The sequence below is a fragment of the Octodon degus genome, unplaced genomic scaffold (genome assembly GCF_000260255.1).
Source record: "Octodon degus isolate 3935 unplaced genomic scaffold, OctDeg1.0 scaffold00226, whole genome shotgun sequence".
In the NCBI taxonomy this organism is placed as follows: domain Eukaryota; kingdom Metazoa; phylum Chordata; class Mammalia; order Rodentia; family Octodontidae; genus Octodon; species Octodon degus.
The window spans coordinates 1,970,335-1,989,967 of NW_004524802.1; the positions used below are offsets into that span (position 1 = coordinate 1,970,335).

The following is a 19,633-nucleotide window of genomic DNA, read 5'->3' on the forward strand; positions in this document are numbered from 1 at the left end:
GCTGGGGAAATGGCTCAGTGGTCTAAAGCACCTACTTGGAACAAGCTTGGCAAAGCACAGGGACCGCGGTTCAATCCCCCAGCACCACATGCCAGCCAGCCCCGCCCCCTGGTGGGCTGAGCTGGCCACACACACACACACACACACACACACACACACACACTAAATAAATGTTAAAAAAAAAAGTTGCTAGGAAGAGAATCCCAGGTTATTGTGAAAGAAACTTTAGCATCAGCCTGTGCCAGACAAGGGTCAAGGTCACTGGGGCCACACACCTCTTCCACATCCTGCGCAACACCCTGACCATGCCTTCTTCCAAGCAAGATGAGACTTCTTGCACTGTGGCTATGCGCAGGGCTGGCAGAGCACACAGCACACTGCCTCGACTTCCCTCAACGCCAATTTGCATGTTGGAGTAACTACACGGATACCCCGCCTGCAACTCCATTTCCTTCCATGTGATCAGCACCCCCACCCCCAAGCTTTCGAGCAACATCAATATGCAGCTGGCTGCGTTCCTGGAGCCGGGGTTGACTCTGGGCAGCTGCAGGGACCAGAGAGCGCCCCAACCTGCGGTCACTGCCCCACCCACCCCACAAGGGCCTCAGTTCTTTTCATACACTAAGAGGTGAGGAAAAAATAACCAGCAAAAAAATCCCCTATGCAAAAGCCCCAAGCCTGTGAGAAGGAGGGCGGGGCCCTGACGTGAATCATCCACTCCTCCACGTGCAGGGCTCAAGGTGAGGCCCAGGCAAAGGGCTGCCCGGGTTGGGGGGACCGTCAGGGCACGCACCAGGGGGCAGCAGGGGAGGAGAAGACCCCGGGCGAGCAATGCAGTGACAGCAAAGTGATGTGGAGAGACAGCAGCCCCAGGCTGGGAACCGAGAGGGGAGGGAAGGGAATGCCGGACACAGCACCAGGCCAAGTGTGAGGCAGAACGGGGGACAGCGGAGGCAGGCGGCTGGAGAACCAGAAGTGCAAGCCCCGGGTGGCCCAGTGCCAGGCACGCCCTCCTGCGGCAGGAAGACCAGGGGCTCCTCACCTTGGCAAGCTTACTTGGGACCTGCCTGCCCTGCTTGGCCCCCTCTGCTCTCTGGAGGAGTAGACAGACTTCCTGTTCTCAGGTCCTGCCTGGGAACACAGGCTTCAGGACAGTGGGGCACTGCCCAAGTGGTTTCTGCACGACTGGCAACTGGGATGCCTGGAGCACACCACAAGCCCATCATAGTTATTAAACCACACACAGGTCCAAAGCCAAGCCTAAGGTGGACTGCCGGGTAAAGATACCAACTGGGGAACTTGGGAGCCATGGTTGGGAAATTATTTTATTTTTCAAATGGTATGCACTCAAAAATTCCCATACTACTAACCAAAGTTTTGCTCTAACTCACAGTCTCTTAGGAAGTATATCCTCCTACGCGGATGGGTATCCGAGCTTCTGTCTTTGTGAACTTCAATACACATCCTGGTAGAATTAAAAAAAAAAAAAGAAAGAAAGAAACTTTTTAATTCTTCAGATCTCAGCTAATGACGAGAGACTGGATTTCTATAGAAAGACTTCATCTCATAAAAATGTTAAAACTGAAGGGTTACACTTTTGTGAGAAATCAAGAAGGAGAAACATCTGACCAAGTTCAGAACAAGGGTTTTCAACACTAGCACTTCACCCTGGCATGAAGGACCATGGGGTGGGGGGGTGTCATGCAAGGGCTGGAGGGTGTTGCCCACACCATGGCCTTTCACAAGTGCCTGGAACACCCACCACCATCTCCACATGCACCTTTCAGAAAGCTCCCAGGCACTGCCAAGCCCTCTCTGGGCACAGGGCGGCCCCTGCTGTGGGGCAAGAACCTCAAGCCTGGACCAAGTGCTCTCTCATGCTGCAGAAGGCGGGAGGTGATCCAAGTGGTCTTTTATATAAACGTCACTGTGGTAACAGAAAGGGACCAAGCAGTGAAACTGTAAAATCCCCTTAAAAACTACCAGCTCTAGCTGCATTCTCTGGCAAAATGAAAGTGGGTACGCAGGACTGCACTGGTGAAGCAGTGAACCCTGACATCAGGCCAGGCGGCACTTCCTCTGGGGCAGCTCTGAACTGAGAGTGCTTGCTGTGAACAGCACCATGCCGAGCTGGGTGGGACCACACCCCCACGCGCCAGCAAGCAGGAGCAGCCCCGCTGCAGCGGGCACCATCTGCGGCGGCGCGAAGCTCCGCCCAGGCCAGGCACCAAGGAAGGAAGGCAGTGTCCGGCCCCTGGGCCCTTTCTTCTACCTTTTTCAAGACTGTGCTCTCTACAGAAAGCCAGGAACTCGCAGCTACCTCTTGAGACCTTTCCAGTATCAGACACCCATGGCAGTGTACCCCAAGATGAGGTGCCCCTCCTGGCCCTCCTCAGAGCCCGCAAGTCATGACACAAAGCAGGGCAGCCTCCAGCCTCCTGTGCCTGCCACATCTGTCAAAGGCAGCATCTAGGCTGAAATTTCTGATAACAAGGTCACATGAGTCGCCTTCTGGGTCTGGAGGCACAGGCACGCAGGACAACTGAGGCTGGAGGACTGCCACAAGTGCCAGGACAGCTTAGGCTACACATTAAGCTCAAGGCCAGCCCGGATGACAAAGACCCAGGACTACTTTCAAAACCCTGTCTCAAAAGCAGAACGAGTTACCAGTTTCCTGAATGATCAAGGTGAAGGACCCTAAATGCACATGGAGAACAAGTGCTCCTGAAAGGCTCACATGGCCAGAAAGGAGACCAGCAAGTAAGAGATTAAAAAATCGAGCTCAGAACAGATGCTTCTGGGCCCCCAAAGTTCCACATTGGTCCTGGTACTCCTCAAAGAGAGGGACGCGGGGTGAGCGGCACGCTCTCCTTCAGGAGGGCAGTTTCAGCACATAGCCAGCGGGTCAGGGATTTGCACTAGGACAGCACACACCCTGTCCAGGTGTGCACGGCTCCGGTGTTCCTGGTAGAGCCCCAGCACACGCGCACACTGTGCGCAGGGTCAGCTGTTCTCGCAGCTGTTCCTCTGGACAGCGGCCAGCCAGGGTCCATCCTCAGCCTGTCTTCTGGAAGCCAGTCACTGGAGTCTCCACCCACAAAAGCCAGGGCAGGCTGTGTGTGAAGACAGGCGTGCCAAACTCCGATGGGGTTTCACCTCCCATCGCCTCCTCAGGGACAAAACTCCCTGTAAGCATTTTCACAGTCAGCAGGCGCCACCGTGCAAGACAGACAGCAGCTCAGAGGACCAACCATGGCCGGCACAGGCCTACAGCCACTTGCCTCCTCTACTGTCCTGCTCATGGAGGACGGCTACATGTAAAATTTTTTGATGAGTCCACATTTGCAGTATGTAATGTTGACATTCGTCTTAGGAGTAGGTACTTTACTGAACACATCTCATTTCTTATCTTTACCACTTTTTGTGTCTGATTTATTTTACTCAACATCCCAGTCTCAAGGACAACCACTGCGTAAATCAGCTGGCGACTCCTCAAAAACCTCCAAGTTATTCAGTGTTTCCGTAGGCCAAGTGCATTTCGCCTTATAGCCCTGAGGGGGTCCTATCCACCTCCTTGGAAAGGTGGAGCACACAATGGGCTAAGGTCCCTGCCCAAGGACCACAGCCCTGGCATCGAGCACCACCTCACTGAGGTCCTACGTTTCAGTCCTCATGGCTGAGGGCCTTGGTGCCTGTTACCTGCGAGCTCATGCAGATGCAAAAAGGCACAGAGTTAAGCCGGCTGCCATGCGAAGGCTACAACCCCGAGGCACAGCCCTCGTGCCCACGAAGAACCCTGTTTCCTAGGCAGAAAGCTCACCCAGAGGCCAGGCAAGAGTACCAGCTATCTTTTTCTTCTGGCTTGGGAGATGGTTTGTTTTTTAAAAAACAAAAACTTTCCATGTTTCTCCTGTGTTCTTTCCAGAATCAGTTCAGGGCTCTATCAGGTAACACATGTGGTTAGTCCCAGTGACATCCAGCCTGGTGGCCTGCACAGAGTGGCTAACAATGCTTCTGATCAGAGAAGACACTGAACTGCCTAGAGAGGAAAGCCTGGCGTGCCAAAGCAACAGCACCAAAGGGTCAAGAATACGCATAGCCAGGAGACACGGGTGCCTTCTAAGGACCACACTGACCACTAACCACCTCTCTATCCATAACAGGTCCACAGCGCCACAGCCCACGTGTGTTCCAGAGTTCAGAAAGAAAATACTGACCATGTGCACTGTGGGTTCCATGGCCCTCCCTGGGAAGGTGGAGGGCCCCCATGAGGACACACATTAGTTAACAGTCTGTAGCCAAATCCAAAAATTGCTTCTCAAGGGCACAGAGATAACGAAGAGCCTCACACGCAGCTCAAGTGGCCAAGACCCATGAGAAGACCACCTCACTTTTGGAGGTTCTGGGTTTCAGATTCATGGCTGAGGAACTGGGTGCCTGTTATGAGCCTCGCCCTCGGTGCAGCGGGCCCAGGAAGGCCAGCATGTGCTCAAGTCTGCACACTGGGCTGAGCACGGCTGGTACTGGTCCCACACTTGTGTGACGCTCCAAGCCTGAGTGCCTGTGGCATTACCTGGTAACCCCACAAGCTGGGGACCAGCAGGGCCTGGACACTGGAGGAAGTGTTTCCCCTGTGCTAGAGGCTGGCAGCCTGGGAGTTCACATGAGCCACTAAACCTGCAGTTCTTGGGTCTTCACTGTGGCCTGGGGTATATATCCCATTTTTGTGACCCTTTTCGATCATTCTAAAGTATGACCAGGGCTGGTGAGATAGCTCTAAGTACCTGCCTGGCAAACCCAAGAACTCAGGTTCAATCCCCAGTACTGCATGCCATGCTGGCCCTAGAACACCAGGCACTGAAACGCAGAATGGTGGCGCATGACTGTAATACCAGAGCCGAGGAGGCTGAGACAGGAGGATCACAAGTCCGAGCTGCATAGCAAGACCCTGAATGAATAAATAAATAAATAGGAGCCAGACGAATGGCTCAGTGGAATAAGCACTTCACTGGCAAGCGCAAGGGCCTGAGTTCAATCCCTGGTTCTGGGGAAAAAAAAAAAAAAAACAGGCAAGTACAAGGTCCTAAGTTCAATCCCTGCTACCGCAAAAAGAAAAAAGGGGGGGGGGGTCAGAGAGTTAGCTCAGTAGAATAGTCACTTGCCTGGTAAGACCCTATACCAAATAAACAAGTAAATTTTTAAAAAAAAATTTAAAGTATGGCCAGCATTTGGAATCACTGAGCCCAAGCCAAGAGTCCAAACAAGTTCCTGGTAAAACTGTTCAAGTCCCGCCTGGAGTCCCCCCTTCCAGCAGAGGAGGTGGGCAGGCAGCAGCAGTAGCCACCACATGTCACTGGACCCCAGGATGGACCTCCTGTCACCCCTGGCCTCTGACTCGAGCACACCAGTGTGCCTTCCTCTCCTGGCACCAACTAGGCACTACACAGACCACCCACAGCAGGCAGGTTGAAATGAGCTGTCTAGGTGGCCTGAGGAGAGTGTCTGTAGTCTGTGTTGTACAGACACACGTGGCACATACAAGTAGCCAGCATGTGTGTGCATGTGTGTGTGCACACGTGCATGTGTTACTGAAGACTGGTCACAGAAAGAAGGGGACCCAGATTGAGCTATGTTCCCAGAACTTCAAAAAAAAAAACAACAGGATTTCACTGAATCACTAAGTTGTCCAGGCTGGGCTTGGACTTGGGACCCTCCTGTCTTAGCCTCTCAGCCTGCTGGGACCACAGACATGCACCACCACACCCAGCTGTGCTTGACACTTAACACGACTGATGTCCACGAATACACTGAGTCTGGTCAGCTCCTCTGAAATGTTGTTTTCCTTGATATTCTCATCCCAAACACACAAAAATACTGAGCACCTACGCTTAGCCAAGTGCAGGACACTGATATGCTGAACTGCAAATGCTTGGAAGACAGGGCTGAAAAATACAAGCTCCTTTAACTTTATTTTTTTTTCCTTTAACTTTAAATATAACTTTCGTTTTTGTGGTGGACACAAGCAAAGTGAGATCACCATTTTATTCAGTAACAACCAACAGCCCTGATTGTTATACTCATCTACTCTGCAAGAAGATGGGTTTTCAAAGAGGAGGAGGTGACCGTGTGACAGTCACAGACAGGAGACCTGGGCCTGGTTCCCACTCCGCAGTCGTCCCTCATGCCCTCCTCCCAGCCTCCGTGTGCCTGACACCTACACACAGCCATGGCTGCAGCAGCCTGGTGGGGAGATGGGCCAGACCCGAGGCGTCTCCAGCACTGCCACAGAGCCAGGTTACCGACGAGGACACCTTTTGGACAGTGCTGTCTAGTACAGCTTTTACCCCAACCCCAGACGACTGAAGGATAAAGGCCATCCGAACAGCCCCAGGACATAGCAAAAAGCAAGAAGTAACTTCTAATCCATCTTAGGATGGTGCCCACTTCATAAGGACCAGAACACAGACAAGAGACAGGCTCAGAGTGAGCAGACGTAAGAAACGCCGCTGCGCATCCCAGCCACTGCCCTCCCAGGGCTGGGCCCACTGTCCCCGCCACCAACCTGCATGTGGCTGGAGAGCCTGAAGGTAATGGAGAATGATGAGGGGAACGGGTCCGGAGAGAAGCTGCCCAGGGACACTCAAGGCCAGCACTCCAATTGCTGGAACTCGAAGGACAGACTAAAAACAGAAGCCCTTCTTCAACTACATGCGTGTAGTTCACCAGGGCCACAGGAGCCTGACCCACAGGCTGTGCAGGAGAGAAGCTAGGGCATGGCCTGCCCAGCCTGCACCAGGCTTCAAATGGCTCCTGCCCATTCTGCACCGAAGCTGGGGGCCAGGCACCATCCAGGAGGGCATGGTCCAGCAGCGACACTTCCCTGCCAGTCACTGGGAGCTCCTGAGCAAGGGAAGAGAGTCAGCCCCTGTCTCACTGGTCCCAGCACCGTCGTGGTCTGCTGAGAGCCCCCACCTGCTCCACTGGCTGCTGCCAGTCTCCCAGGACACAGTGAGGGCCAGGGTAGCAAGACATGACACAACGGTAAACACAGAGTAATACCAATGTAAGAAACTGTTTAACAAGGGGCCAGGGCTATAGCTCAGCAGCATAAGCACGTCTGGTAAGCGCAAGGTTCTGAGTTTGAACCCTAGTACCAAAAAAGAAAGAAAGAAAGAAAGAAAGAAAGAAAGAAAGAAAGAAAGAAAGAAAGAAAGAACTTGTTTAACAAAGAAGTGACTGCACACATGCCTCTATCAAAACCCCACACTTTTTTGGCCTAGTACTGAGGATTAAATTAAGCTGCATCTCCATTCCTTTTTTGATTTTGGGGTTTGTTTGTTTGTTTGTTTGTTTTTTCCAATTTTGAGATAGGGTCTCAGTAAGCAGCCCAGGCAAGATTTGAATTTAGAAGCCTTGGGCCAGCCAAATAGCTCAGCAGATTAAAGCACCTACAAGCAGGCTAAGAGGTCCTGGGCACTATGAAACAGCGGTAGAGACTGGGTGTGGTGGCACAAGCCTGTAATCCCAGCTCTTGGGAGGCTGTAAACAGGCAGATCACTATGAGTCTGATCTAGTAGTGAGACCCTGAACACCCTGTAGACCCTTCCCTAAAATACAAAAAAATAAGAAATTTTAAAAAAAATGAATTTAGGATCCTCCTGCCTCAGCCTTCCAAAGTGCTGGGATTAGACATGCTACAGTACTCGGTCACCCCACATTCTTACACATGAACAGCTACAACTTTGTTTTAAAAAGTCTAAAAGATTAAATAAAATCATCTCGTTAAAGGAAAGGAAATTTAGGGTACATAGGGTTACTAGTATTTTCTCAATGAATTTTTTTTTAAAAAAGAGAAAAAGCTTAACTTTAAAGTCTATAATAGCCTTCAAAATAAAAGTGTAGGGTTCAAGTATACAAAACAACTTTCTGATAGGGCCTCACTATGCATCCCGGGCCAGCCTTCAACTCCAGACCCTCCTGCCTCAGCCTCCCAGGTGGCATTACAGCATGCACCACCACACCGAGCTCAAGTACTTTCTGAAATGAACAGGAAGTAAAAATGTATGGAAAGTTATACTTGAAAAAAACAGGTGATAGGGCCAGTGGAATTAAGAGCTTCCCCGGCAAGCACAAGGGCCTGCGCTCAATCCCCGGTTCCACAAAAAAAAAAAAAAAAAAAAAAAAAAAAAGAAAAGAAAAGAAAAGAAAAGAAAAGAAAAGAAAAGAAAAGAAAAGAAAAGAAAAGAAAAGAAAAAAACAGGTGATGAAAGATGGCTGCTGCTAAGGAAACGAGACACATCTGCCACACAGCCAGCTCATTTCATGGCGGGTTCATTCTAGAACCTGACTCATGAACTCCCCGTGCAGAGCACAGCACACAGAGCTCCACCCCTGTGGGGCCAGCGCGCGTGAGGGCAGCGCGCGTGAGGCCCCCTAGAATTTTCTAAAGGTGCTGAGTTGGGGGGAAGGCAAGAAAATTCTTAAGAAACACAACATGGTCAAAATGAAACTGGTACCTTGATAGCAAAGCCAAAGCCACCTCGAAAAAACCATATAATAATATTCGGCATGGACACAGCCGCAAAATTCCACACCAGAATAGTGGCAAGAAATCCAACAACGTATTAGGAGGGTTACACCCTGTGACAAAACAAGATTTCTCCCCTGAGATGGAAGGATGGGACAAGATGCAAAAATCAACTACTATAATACAATAATTTAACAGCACATGATCATCTCAGATCACAAAAAGGATCTGACAAAATTCAACCTTCTAGGACATTAACAAAAAACTAAACAAACAGAGCTGGGTGTGGTGGCACACGCCTGCAATCCAAGCAGTCAGAGACTGAGACCGAAGGATAGTGGTGAATTCTCAGCCAGTTTGGGCTGGAAAATGAGCTCAAGTCGGCCTGAACTGTATAGCAAGACCCTGTCTCAAAAAGACAAAATGGGCTGAGGATTTACAGCGGTAGAACACTTGCCTAGCAAGCTGGAAGCCCTGGATTTGGTCCTTGGCAACAAAACAAAAAATAAACCTTTTATTTATTACAAAAAATAAAAAAGACAAAGCAACAACAGAACACCTCGCTGAGCATGTGGCACACGCCCAGGAGGCTGAGGTAGGAGGATCTCTCAAGTCCAAGACCAGCTGACCCACAAAGAGCCCAAGGCCAGCCCGAGCTGCATCATGAGACCCTGTCCCAAACAGCGCACTAGGAACAGCACTAAGGGCCAAAGGGCCTTTATGTTGGAGAAACTCACAACGAAGCTCACAAGCAGGGTGAAGGACTAAAAGCGTCCCCTAGGGTCAGCGCACAGGAGGGTGCTCTCGGCAACTGGGCTTCATCACTGGCCAAAGTCATAAGGCAAGAAAAGGAAAGAGGAAACCTGCACTTGCAGATGACGCCTGAAGGCCCACAGAATCATTCCTACGAACACAGACGTAGGTGGAGGGCATAAGATACAAAACACAAAAATCGCTGTTGTTACAACAACAGTACGCAACCCAAAGAGAGAATTAAGAAAACAACTCCATTTGTAGGAGAATTCAATGGAACAAAATACCGAGGAATTCATTTATCCAAGGAGGTGAATGATTTGTACACTGGGAGTATAAATTATCACTAAAAGAAATCAAGAAGACATAAATAAGTGGAGGAAAGCCATCCTATGTTCACAGAACAGAAGATTTACTGTCATGATGACAGCTCTCTCTCCAAAGCAAGCTACGCGTGTGCTGCAATCCCCATCACCATCCCCAAGACCTCTGCTGCAGAAACGGGCAAACTAACCTTCCAATTGTTCATGTGAAGGGTGCTGAGTAGCCAAAACAACATCAAAAGCAAAATAATCCACCAGGCGTAGCGCTGCACACTTGTTATCCCAGCACTCAGCAGGCTGAGGCAGGAGGACTCTAAGTTCCAGCCTAGCACAGGCCACTAAGCGATTTAGGGATACCCTGTCTAAAAAAAAAAGCAGGAGTGTGGCTAGGTGCAATATTCCCAGGTTCAACCAAAAAAACAGTACAAATTGTTGTGCAAAGGACAAAAATGTAGATATGTGAAAAACCCTAAAAGATGGGAGAAAATATACACGTAATAGGGTTTAACATTCACAGTGTACAAAGGACACATACAAGCCAACAACAACAAAAATCCAATTCAAATAGTCAAAATGACTCAGACATTTAAAAAAAAGAATTAAAAGACACACAAATGGACAAGATACATATGACAAGACATCCAGCAAAGCTGGTCATCAAGGAAACACAGATCCGTGTCACATGGGAAGCGTGAGGTAGTGCAGACGAGCAGAGCGGGCACTGCGAGCCGGAGCCTGTGACACACAGCCCCCAAGGCCAGAAGCGCCACCCCAGACGGCCTGGGGGAGGGAGGGGCTGCTGACACCAACACTTGGGCACAGTGTCTACTCGGAACTACTCACTCTCACAAAAGCTGAACCCCAGCCAGTGCCCATGCACAGATAAGCCAGAGGGCCACACCCAGGGCCACTACCGAGCCACAGGAAGTGACAGGGGGGCTGAGCATGGGGCACGCCAATGACCCAGCCACCGCGCAGCCTGAGGTGGGGGCGTGAGCTCAAGGCCAGTCTGGGCAATGCAGTGAGACGCTGGCCAAAACACACTGTGCATGTGGGCACACACCCCTCACACAATGAAGCGCGGACACATGTGCAACTCAGACATTCCCCAGAAACACCACACTGGTGAAAAGCGCTCAACGTAAAAAGTCACGTATCACTCGCAGGCAGAGCCCAGACAGCCCGCAGCTGGGGAGGTCAGCCCTTAGGAGTGAGGGCAACAGACACCCTGGAGCTGCAGGGCTGGGTGCACAACACAAAAAGGAAGCACGCCGGCCACGCACGCACGCACGCAGCCCCCCAGGGCCACGCTGTGCTATAAACACAAAGCCAGGCACTCTCCCATACACACTGACAGCTCCTCAGACAGCCACTACCCAGGGCCAGGGAAGACAGGGGCGGGATGTGAACACCTCACAATTCAGAGAGTATTACTCCTGCTAAACTGTGGATGAAAATAAAGGACTAAATGTGAATCTAAATTTGTCGAAATTCATCATATACAAAATCTACTTTAAGAACAGGGCCTACGGGGCTGTGGCTGTGGCTCAGTGGTAGAACTCTTGCCTTGTAAGAACAGGGCCTAGCTCGAGGCTCGTTTCTGTACAAACACACTATGATTCTGGTTTCCAGGTGGGTTTTGTTTTTGGCAGTACTGCAAACTAAACCAAGCCCTTAGCAATGAGCCACATCCTTAGCCCAGCTCAGGTTTTTACATTTTATTTCTTTCTATTTTGAGACAGAGTTTCACTAAATAACTAAATTGTCCAACTGGCTCAAACCTGGGATCCTCCTGCCTTACCTTCCGAGTGCTGGGATTTACAGGAGTGTGACTTTTCGCAGTGTCAGAACGCCGTGCTCCTAGACACCATGGGAGGGCCGGGCCACGCTCCTGCGAGAGCTGCCGCCACCTGGCCAGTGTCCTCTTCTCCCTCTCTGGACTCTCCTTAGGGGAGGGGCTCAGCTCTCCCACGCTCACTTCCAACCCCCACAGGGGCCTTTTATTGTGGTAAAATAATGACTGTAATAATGAGCATTGTAACAACTTTAACTGCACAGTTTGGTGGAGCTCAACTACTGGAACTCCAGTTACCCTGTCAGAGAGTGTGGTGGCCCACATCTGTAACCCCAGCACCAGGAGGCTGAAGCAGGAGGATTGCTGGGAGTTCAGGACCCTCATGGGTTATACTATGAGACCTGTCTCAAAAAAAAAGTGAAGTTGAGTAAGGCTAAGTAACTCAATATCCTAGTGAGCTACATGAAAGACCAAACTGCAAACCAGGTCTGCACCTTGATTCAGAAACTCATCTTGCTTTCTGCACACATCTCAGGTGACAGTATGGACACGCAAATGTGAGAGTGACCCTACCCTGTCCTCAACAACAGAGCCTTCCAAGGTGCACTGGCACACCCTGGCTGCTGTCCTGTCACCCCACCCAATAGGGGCCAAAGTGTCCAAAACCAGCAAACAAATCCATGCTCTGTCCCTGGGCTCGGGCTCAGCATCAGCCGTGTCACAGGGAAGGGACCTGCACCACAGAACAAGCCACAGTCTGTCCAGTGGTCACCACCCTTCTTGGTCCTGCGTTCATCACCTTTCCGGTGATTCCGGCAGGACAGCCACATAAAATCTCCAACACAGCCAAACCATCACTTCCCTGCAAACTGGTGCGGGGCTTTCTTTGCCTTCACTTTTTCCCATAAGCAAACCGTAGTTCTAATTAAACTCCAGATGAACGGGCGCTGGCTGCAGCCATCAGATCTCCAGAGTGACCAGGCCTCAGGGACTTGTTCACCACTAACAAGTTCCTGTTCACAAAGCCGCAGAGAAAAGACTAAACACTCTCATTATTACTAGACTACCGGTATAAATGTAAATTAACAGAGAGGAAGGGAAAGAAAACACATTAAATAAATCAGGACGGAACCTGCTACTCAGCAAGATGGAAGCAGTATTTGAAAGACAGGGCCCAAGGACACCCCAAGTGACCTTTCTAGGGATGGAACCCACGGCCGAGCTGGATTTGTTAGGGTACTAAACCCAACAGAGCTGCTATCAGAAAATGACCCAGGGGGCCAGGGACATAGCTCAGTGGCATAAGCGCCTGCCTGGCAAGCCTAAGGCCCTCAGTTCAATCGCTAGTACCGACAGCCGCCTACCCTCCCAAAAAAATGACCCAAACACAGAAGACCTGAGCTAGGGAGATAGCTTGGTGGTCTAAGCATCTGCCTCGCAAGCACAAAGACTCGAGTTCAACTCCCATTACTGCATGCCATCCTGGTCACCGAAACCAGGCATGGTGGCTCACACTTATGATCCCAGTGCTGGGGAGGCTGAGACAGGAGGATCACTAAGAGTCCGAGCTGCATAGAGACCCTGTACCAAACAAATAAATACATTAATAAATAAATTATTTTAAAAATTTTAAAGAAGACCTGAAGCACTCCCCAGAAGAAAGGAAAAGCAGACACTGAAGACCAAGAAAATGGAAATTTCATTGTAAGCCTACTGCATGTGATCAAAACTAAAACCAAGGCCAAGTCTAGCACCTGAACAAACCTAAACTGGGTTGTAACAACACAAACTGGGCACAGAAAGAGACAGCCTTGCCCCCTGGGAGGGCATCTGGACGGGGGAGGCTGGCGGCCAGGACCCGCTCCAGGGCTTCACCAGACGCCCTGTGCGCGGGCACTGAGGTAGGCCCAGCCCTCACTGTGCTGTCCCCACTCCACACCACCCTCCTGGGCCTCTGGCCCGTGCAGGCTTAGCAATCAGCACGGCTCTCAGCATCGGGTGTGTGGGCCCAGGAGAGCCTGGGACTGCTCAGACTTCTTTGAATTTCAAATATCTGCAACTATAGCACATGAGATATCTTGGGAATTGAGTCCACATCTAAACATGAAATGCATTTAGGCTTCATTAAAATGGTTTGATTTGGTGACATTTCAGATCCGGATTTTTGGATTAGGAATATTCAACTTAAAATTTTCAATTATCTCAAGATGGAACTCAAAGCCACACAGCTAACCTGAGATACATTTTGGGAGCAAAGAGAGCTAGGAAAAATCCTGCTCTGGACGGGTAGTTCTCACTTTGCCACTGAGCTGGAAGACTGAGCCACAGCCACCTCCTGCACCCAGAAAGGACTCGCTGACCAGGGCAGCACAAGTCACTCCCACACTCTGAGGCCGAGGCAGGAGGATTTCAAGCTGGAGACTAGCCTGGACAACTTAGGGAAACAGTGTCAAAATGAAAAGGGGTGGGATGCAACTCAGCGCCACAGCTGTGCTCCTCACATGAGGCCTGGGCCACCCCACCACCAAGGGAGCAGGCTGCTCAACCAGGAAAGGCCTGGGAGCCTCGGTCCCGCCCAAGAAAGTCAGACACTGGGACTACACTCAGCCGCAACGCGCCCCCTCTGCCCATCTCAATCCTCCGCACGGCGAAGGCACGCTCCTACCAATGCTTTCACGTCTCCCTCCTTCCCAACAAACTGGGTATCCACCTTCCGACAGGGAGTGCAGCCTGCCCAAGGCTGTTCCCAGCCACCAGAGGGCTGGTGGACAGGCGCTCAGGCAGGCAAGAGTCGGCATCAGGAGCTCCAGGGAGCTTCTTGGGGTGCGGACAGAGCTGAGGGTACAGGCTATGCATCTTCTGGAGACTCAACAGTACCACAGCCAGGTGTAGTGGTGCACGATGGTGACTCCAAGAATCGGACAGCTGAGGCAGGAAGCTCACCAACGAGTTTAAGTCTAGGATACACAGCAAGTTCAAGGCCAGGCTGAATTACACAGCAAGACCCTGACTCAAAAAAGTTTAAAAGGAGGAAAAAAGTGCCAAAAACTGTAAAGAAGCTTTTACATTAAATACAGTCAGGGCCGGGGAGATAGCTCAGCAGTCTAAATGCCTGCCTGTCAAGCACAAGGTCCCGAGTTCGATCCCCAGTACCACATGTCGTGCCAGCCCCAGAACCCCAGGCACACCATGCCAGCCACTGAAACCACGTATGGTGGTGCATGCCTGTAACCCCAGCACTGGGGGAGGCTGAAATAGGAGGATCACTATGAGTCCAAGCTGTGTAATGAAATCCTATACCAAATAAATAAATAAATATTTTAAAATATATATATTTTAAAAAACATGTCAAAACACATTATTTAGAAAATAAATAAGTAAAAATAATAAAAAATTACTTAGCACAAGGTAAAATGCACAATACATTTTAAGGTAAAACATAATGGGTTTGCTCCCACTCCCAGTAAGAGAAAAAAAATCCCACACCAAAAGAAAGGCTTTGAAGCCTGCACATCTAATTTCCCCAAAAATAAGGCTCCCAACAAAAAGCCACATTAACCCCAAAAGCAGGGAATTTAATCTCCAGGGTGAACTTATGCCTTCCAGGCGTTGGGAGGCAAGGGAAGGCTCCAGAGAACACCGCTCCCTCCGCTCTGTCAGGTTTAGGGCAGGTGTGAAATGCAGTTTTTCCTTGAAAGCAAGTCCCCTTAGCGTCACAACAGCAGGACAGATCAGTGCTCCCCACAGAACTCAAGGGAGGCCCTGCAGGCCACGTGGGACACTGACCATCTGTCATGCCCAACTCGCAGAACTGGGACACACACACCAAGGGCTGGTGGTGCAGCCAGCCTGGGGCAGGAGGCCTCCTCGGCAGGCAGCAGATTCCAAACACAGCGCTCACCCTGAGAGCCCTGGCCAGGCCCCCAGCCTTGGTCATGAGCGCAGCTCCATGAACAGCACGGAGTGACACGCCAGGCCCCAGGTCCCCCAGCTCACACGAGAGAACAACTAAGTCCAGCCATCCCAACTCCTAGAGACTCCTACTTCACCCCTTGGGCATGGCTACTGCTGCCCTAAATTGTCTCCCAAGTGGTTAATCCGTGTTGCTTTTTTCACCGGTGGACAAATTCAAGTTTCTAATCAATATGCTTTGGTTTTCACCATAGAATCGTGGTTTTAACTAGAAAGAAAATCAGGACATCGCTGGGGAGATAGCTCAGTGGCATAAGTACCTGCCTGGGAAACTCAAGGTCCTGAGTTCAATCCCCAGTACCGGAAAAAAAAAAAAAAAAAAGCTTGGGGCCAGGGAGATGGCTCAGTGGAATAAATGCTTCCTTGGCAAGCACAAGGGCCTGAGTTCAATCCCTGGTACTGAAAAAAAAAAAAAAAAAAAAAATCAGGACATCAAATTCTGGTATCTCAGCAGAACTGACTCACAAGACATTATCAAATGGCTTCTATTTAACTTTTTTCTTTCTTTTTCTTTTTTTCCAGAACCAAGGATTGAACTCAGGCCCTTGAGCTTGCCAGGCAAGCACTTATTCTACTGAGCCATCTCCCCAGCCCCTAACGTTTTTCTTAATGATTAAATCAACATGGCACAAACCATAGAAAAAAATGAAATGAAATGTTGAATCCAACTGTTGATTCCCGAGAATTAAAGAGTTTCAACAGGGAAGATGGCAGCAGGCTTGGAGAACAGGCTGCGTGACTTGCCACTGCTCAGGACAGCAGGTCACCCCAGCTCCTAGTCCCTGAAGGGCAGGGTGTGAAATTCCATAGGCGGCCACTCCAGAACATAAACCATAGGCGGGAGGGGCCTCTCTCCCAGGCATTCCCAGATCCTGCCTGTGGGCTCCCGTGGCCCCTGCACCAGACTTGTAACTCTGGGTCCAGCTTGAGGCCACCCCTGGAAGCCTACACTCTAACTGCCCCAGCAGCCAAGGGCTTCCTTCTCTCTTTAGGTGAATTCCCCCGACGCTTCCAGCCTTCTACACCAGTCACTCACTCACTTCCTCCTACACGTTGTGGGTCTTGATTCTCAGTGAACCGTTTGCTCAGCTCCCTGAGGGCAGAATGGTGAATTCTCCTGTATCGTCAGCCTTCCTGTACAAAAGCCTGTCCCAAGGTCTCAGCCAGGTGTCCCTCACCCTACACAGGAGCCATGCTGCCCCACACCACCCTGGCAGGAGAACTGAGAGTCCATCACCCTGGTCAGTAACTGGCATATATATTATATATGCACACACATATATATTTGAGACAGAGTCTTGCTATTTAGCCCAGGCTAGCCTCAAACTCAGAGCAATCCTCCTGCCTCAGCCTCCCCAGTGCTAGGATGACAGGCTTACGCCACCACACACCATACCAGGTAGGGGCATATCAATTGAGCATTAATTCAATGAGCAAAAGGCTCCCAAGTCACAAAAGATTGAAAAGTACACACAACACAGAAAGAATACAATCTTCTCGAAGGGATGGTGCCTTCCACTTGCACCCCTGACACCCATGACCATGAGCCAACCATGCTGCACCTGCAGAGACCAAGAAATTTCACCAAAGTAGGACTGTATGCTTCACAACAGAAGCTGCTCCTTCCACTTCCAGTCGGCCTGCACCCCTGGCCCTTTCCTAGAAGAATAGTATTGTGCACAACTGAAGCCAAAAGGCCTTTCTGCAATGAAAAGACCATTCTTTTTTTTTTTTTTTTTGCAGAACCGGGATTGAACTCAGGCCCTTGTGCTTACCAGGCAAGCGCTTATTCTACTGAGCTATCTCCCTGGCCCCTCATGTTTTTTATTTATGAATAACAGAAATCACACAAACACCCACCCACCCTGTCTTCTTACATTTTGTTCTGTCCTATTTATTTTTTTTTTAAATTTTTTTTTTTAATTTATTTGAGAGAGAGAGAGAGAGAGAGAGAGAGAGAGAGAGAGAGAGAGAGGTGTGTGTGTGTGTGTGGCCAGCTCAGCCCACAAGGGGGCGGGGCTGGCTGGCATGTGGTGCTGGGGGATTGAACCGAGGTCCCTGATGCTTTGCCGAGCTTGTTTTTTTAAGTAGGTGCTTTAGACCACTGAGCCATCTCTCCAGCCCCTGTTCTGTCCTATTTAAAGCTGAGTTGGCTTCTCCTAGTAGTTCCTTTTGAGGACCCCACCCAGCCCTGCTCACCTCCGAGGCACACTCACCCCTGGCCCTGGGCCTGGCCTCTGGCTCCCGACCCTCCAGTCCCAGCCTAAACATCACCACACGCAGGCCAGGGCCACCTCTCCCTAGTCATCTTCCAAGTGCTCAGCCCCTTCTCACTACAGCTCCCTCCCTGGTTTCTCTCTGTATCTACAGGCAGTTACTACACAGCGTGCCTGCACACTCACACTCTCTCTCTCACACACACACACACACACACGCGCGCGCAGAGACACACCCCAAAAAACACCAAATAATTGTTCTTCTTTTCTGAACACTTGCAAAGAAGCCCGAGAGGTGCTCCAGCCAGAGAACTGCCCTGAGGCCTTGGCCTTGAGCCTTCCCCTGCTAACTAATAGTTCTGAAATTGACCACTGAGAAGAAATATGGTTATTGCATAATATTTGCTAGGTTAGATCCCTCGCTGTTCTGAGTCTGGCTCCACAAGAAGAGAAAAGAGAGGGGCAAGTGTAGTGCAATTTCCTTTGTGTACCTCTGCCAGCTCAGGCTTGCAACACCACAGGGACAGTTTCATCCTTGAGGCGCAGCTTCAGCATCACCAGAGAGGATTTTAAGAGAATGATAAATCATTCTTATCCCGCAGCTCATTAGCATATCTATCCTGCCAGCACCCCAGAGAGTCCTCCTTGGTTTGCACACTGAAACATTTAAGGGATTCTAGAGAGGGTATTTAGAGAAAATCGCAAAGGCAGCTCAGATGTTTCAGTTAAATGAAGGACTTCTTCCAGGCACAAACAAGAGTAGGGAGATTTCACTGGCATTACAGAAACAACTGGCCACTGCTGCCGCCTGCTCACAGCAGGGTGTCTTCACAGCTCTCTGCTCTTGCGAGGCCATCTTACTCATTCCAAAGAGAATGGATAACATCCAAGAAAAATAACTGATCTTCCTTCTCCTTAAAGAAAAATTTGTATGTCTCTTAAAAATACTGCTGGAATTCTGGCCGCCCAGCTCCTGCATTGTGACAGCTGGAGATGGCGCCGGGTGAGACACCGCGCATCTTCAGCCCTGCCAGGGTCTGATTCTCACTCTGGCGCTGGCATCAGGGGCTGTCAGGGTTTCCATCGTGAACACCTACTCACAGGATTACCAACCTCCTGAGATATTTTCCAGGTTTCACGCTGATAAGACTTATTTAGCTCTGGTCAAAGAATTTTCATTTTTAGACCAATTCTTATTATTTATAATGCCACAACATGGTGAGAAACAGAAACATTTCCTCTCGTTTGAATAAAGGACGGTTGCGCTGTATTTCATCGGGCACGCTACATGTGATGCAGTCTTTTCAACAGGCCATTTGCAAAGACCTTAAGGCACGGGAAGATTTTACGTCCAACGGATGGTCAGTGTTGGTATTTCTCCAAAAAAGGATTTTTACAGACACATGCAAGAAAAGAGAGCAGCTTCTCCAGTGTGCATTCACAGAAAACGCTAGGAAAAAATAATTATGGCTCCTGTGCAGTTGTATGCTGTGAATGTAAATTAAGAAGCCACTACCACGCCACTCCACAGAGCCCTGATGACTGCAAGGAAATAAATGGACACATAACAGCATGTCCATAAACGCGCGCGCGCACACACACACACACACACACACACACACATTCACACACCGAAGGTCTCATTCTGAAAACTCAATGCGAAATGTGAGGCACAGCGCTCCTGACCGGGCCAGCGCAGGCTCCTGGCATTCAGAGCACGTCCCCGGCCCCATCCTCCGCGGGCGGCCGCGTCCAACCGAGGCCGGGGCTGATCCGCGCCCAGGCCGCCCGGGCTCGCGTGGGCCCGGCTCTGCGGCGCGCTGCGGCCCATCCGCAGCGATGACTCAGGACCAACTTTTCCCCCGGCCGGCGCCCGAGGCCCCGCAGCCCGGCCCGACCGCACGAGGCCCCGCTTCCCGGAACCGGCCTCTGCCGCAAAGTTTGCAAAGTTGTGGCGCCCGGCGCGGGCTGGGATGGAGCCCGGGCCGGGACGCAGCCGCCCGCCCGCCTTCGCCGCCCGCCTTACCCCGCTCTGCGCTGCGCGGCC

The 19,633-nt window shown here is 50.6% G+C and overlaps 1 protein-coding gene across 1 annotated transcript in view; it reads right to left on the reverse strand.

Annotated features, from left to right (window-relative positions):
- Positions 1-19,633, reverse strand: part of Traf3 (TNF receptor associated factor 3) — a 92,751-nt gene extending 73,118 nt beyond the window's left edge. Inside the window, exons 1-2 of the mRNA XM_023705614.1 lie at positions 19,613-19,633; positions 1,392-1,465 (exon numbers count right to left, since the gene is read on the reverse strand). The gene's annotated coding sequence lies outside the window, so the exon portion shown is untranslated. The remainder of the gene's footprint in view (positions 1-1,391; positions 1,466-19,612) is intronic.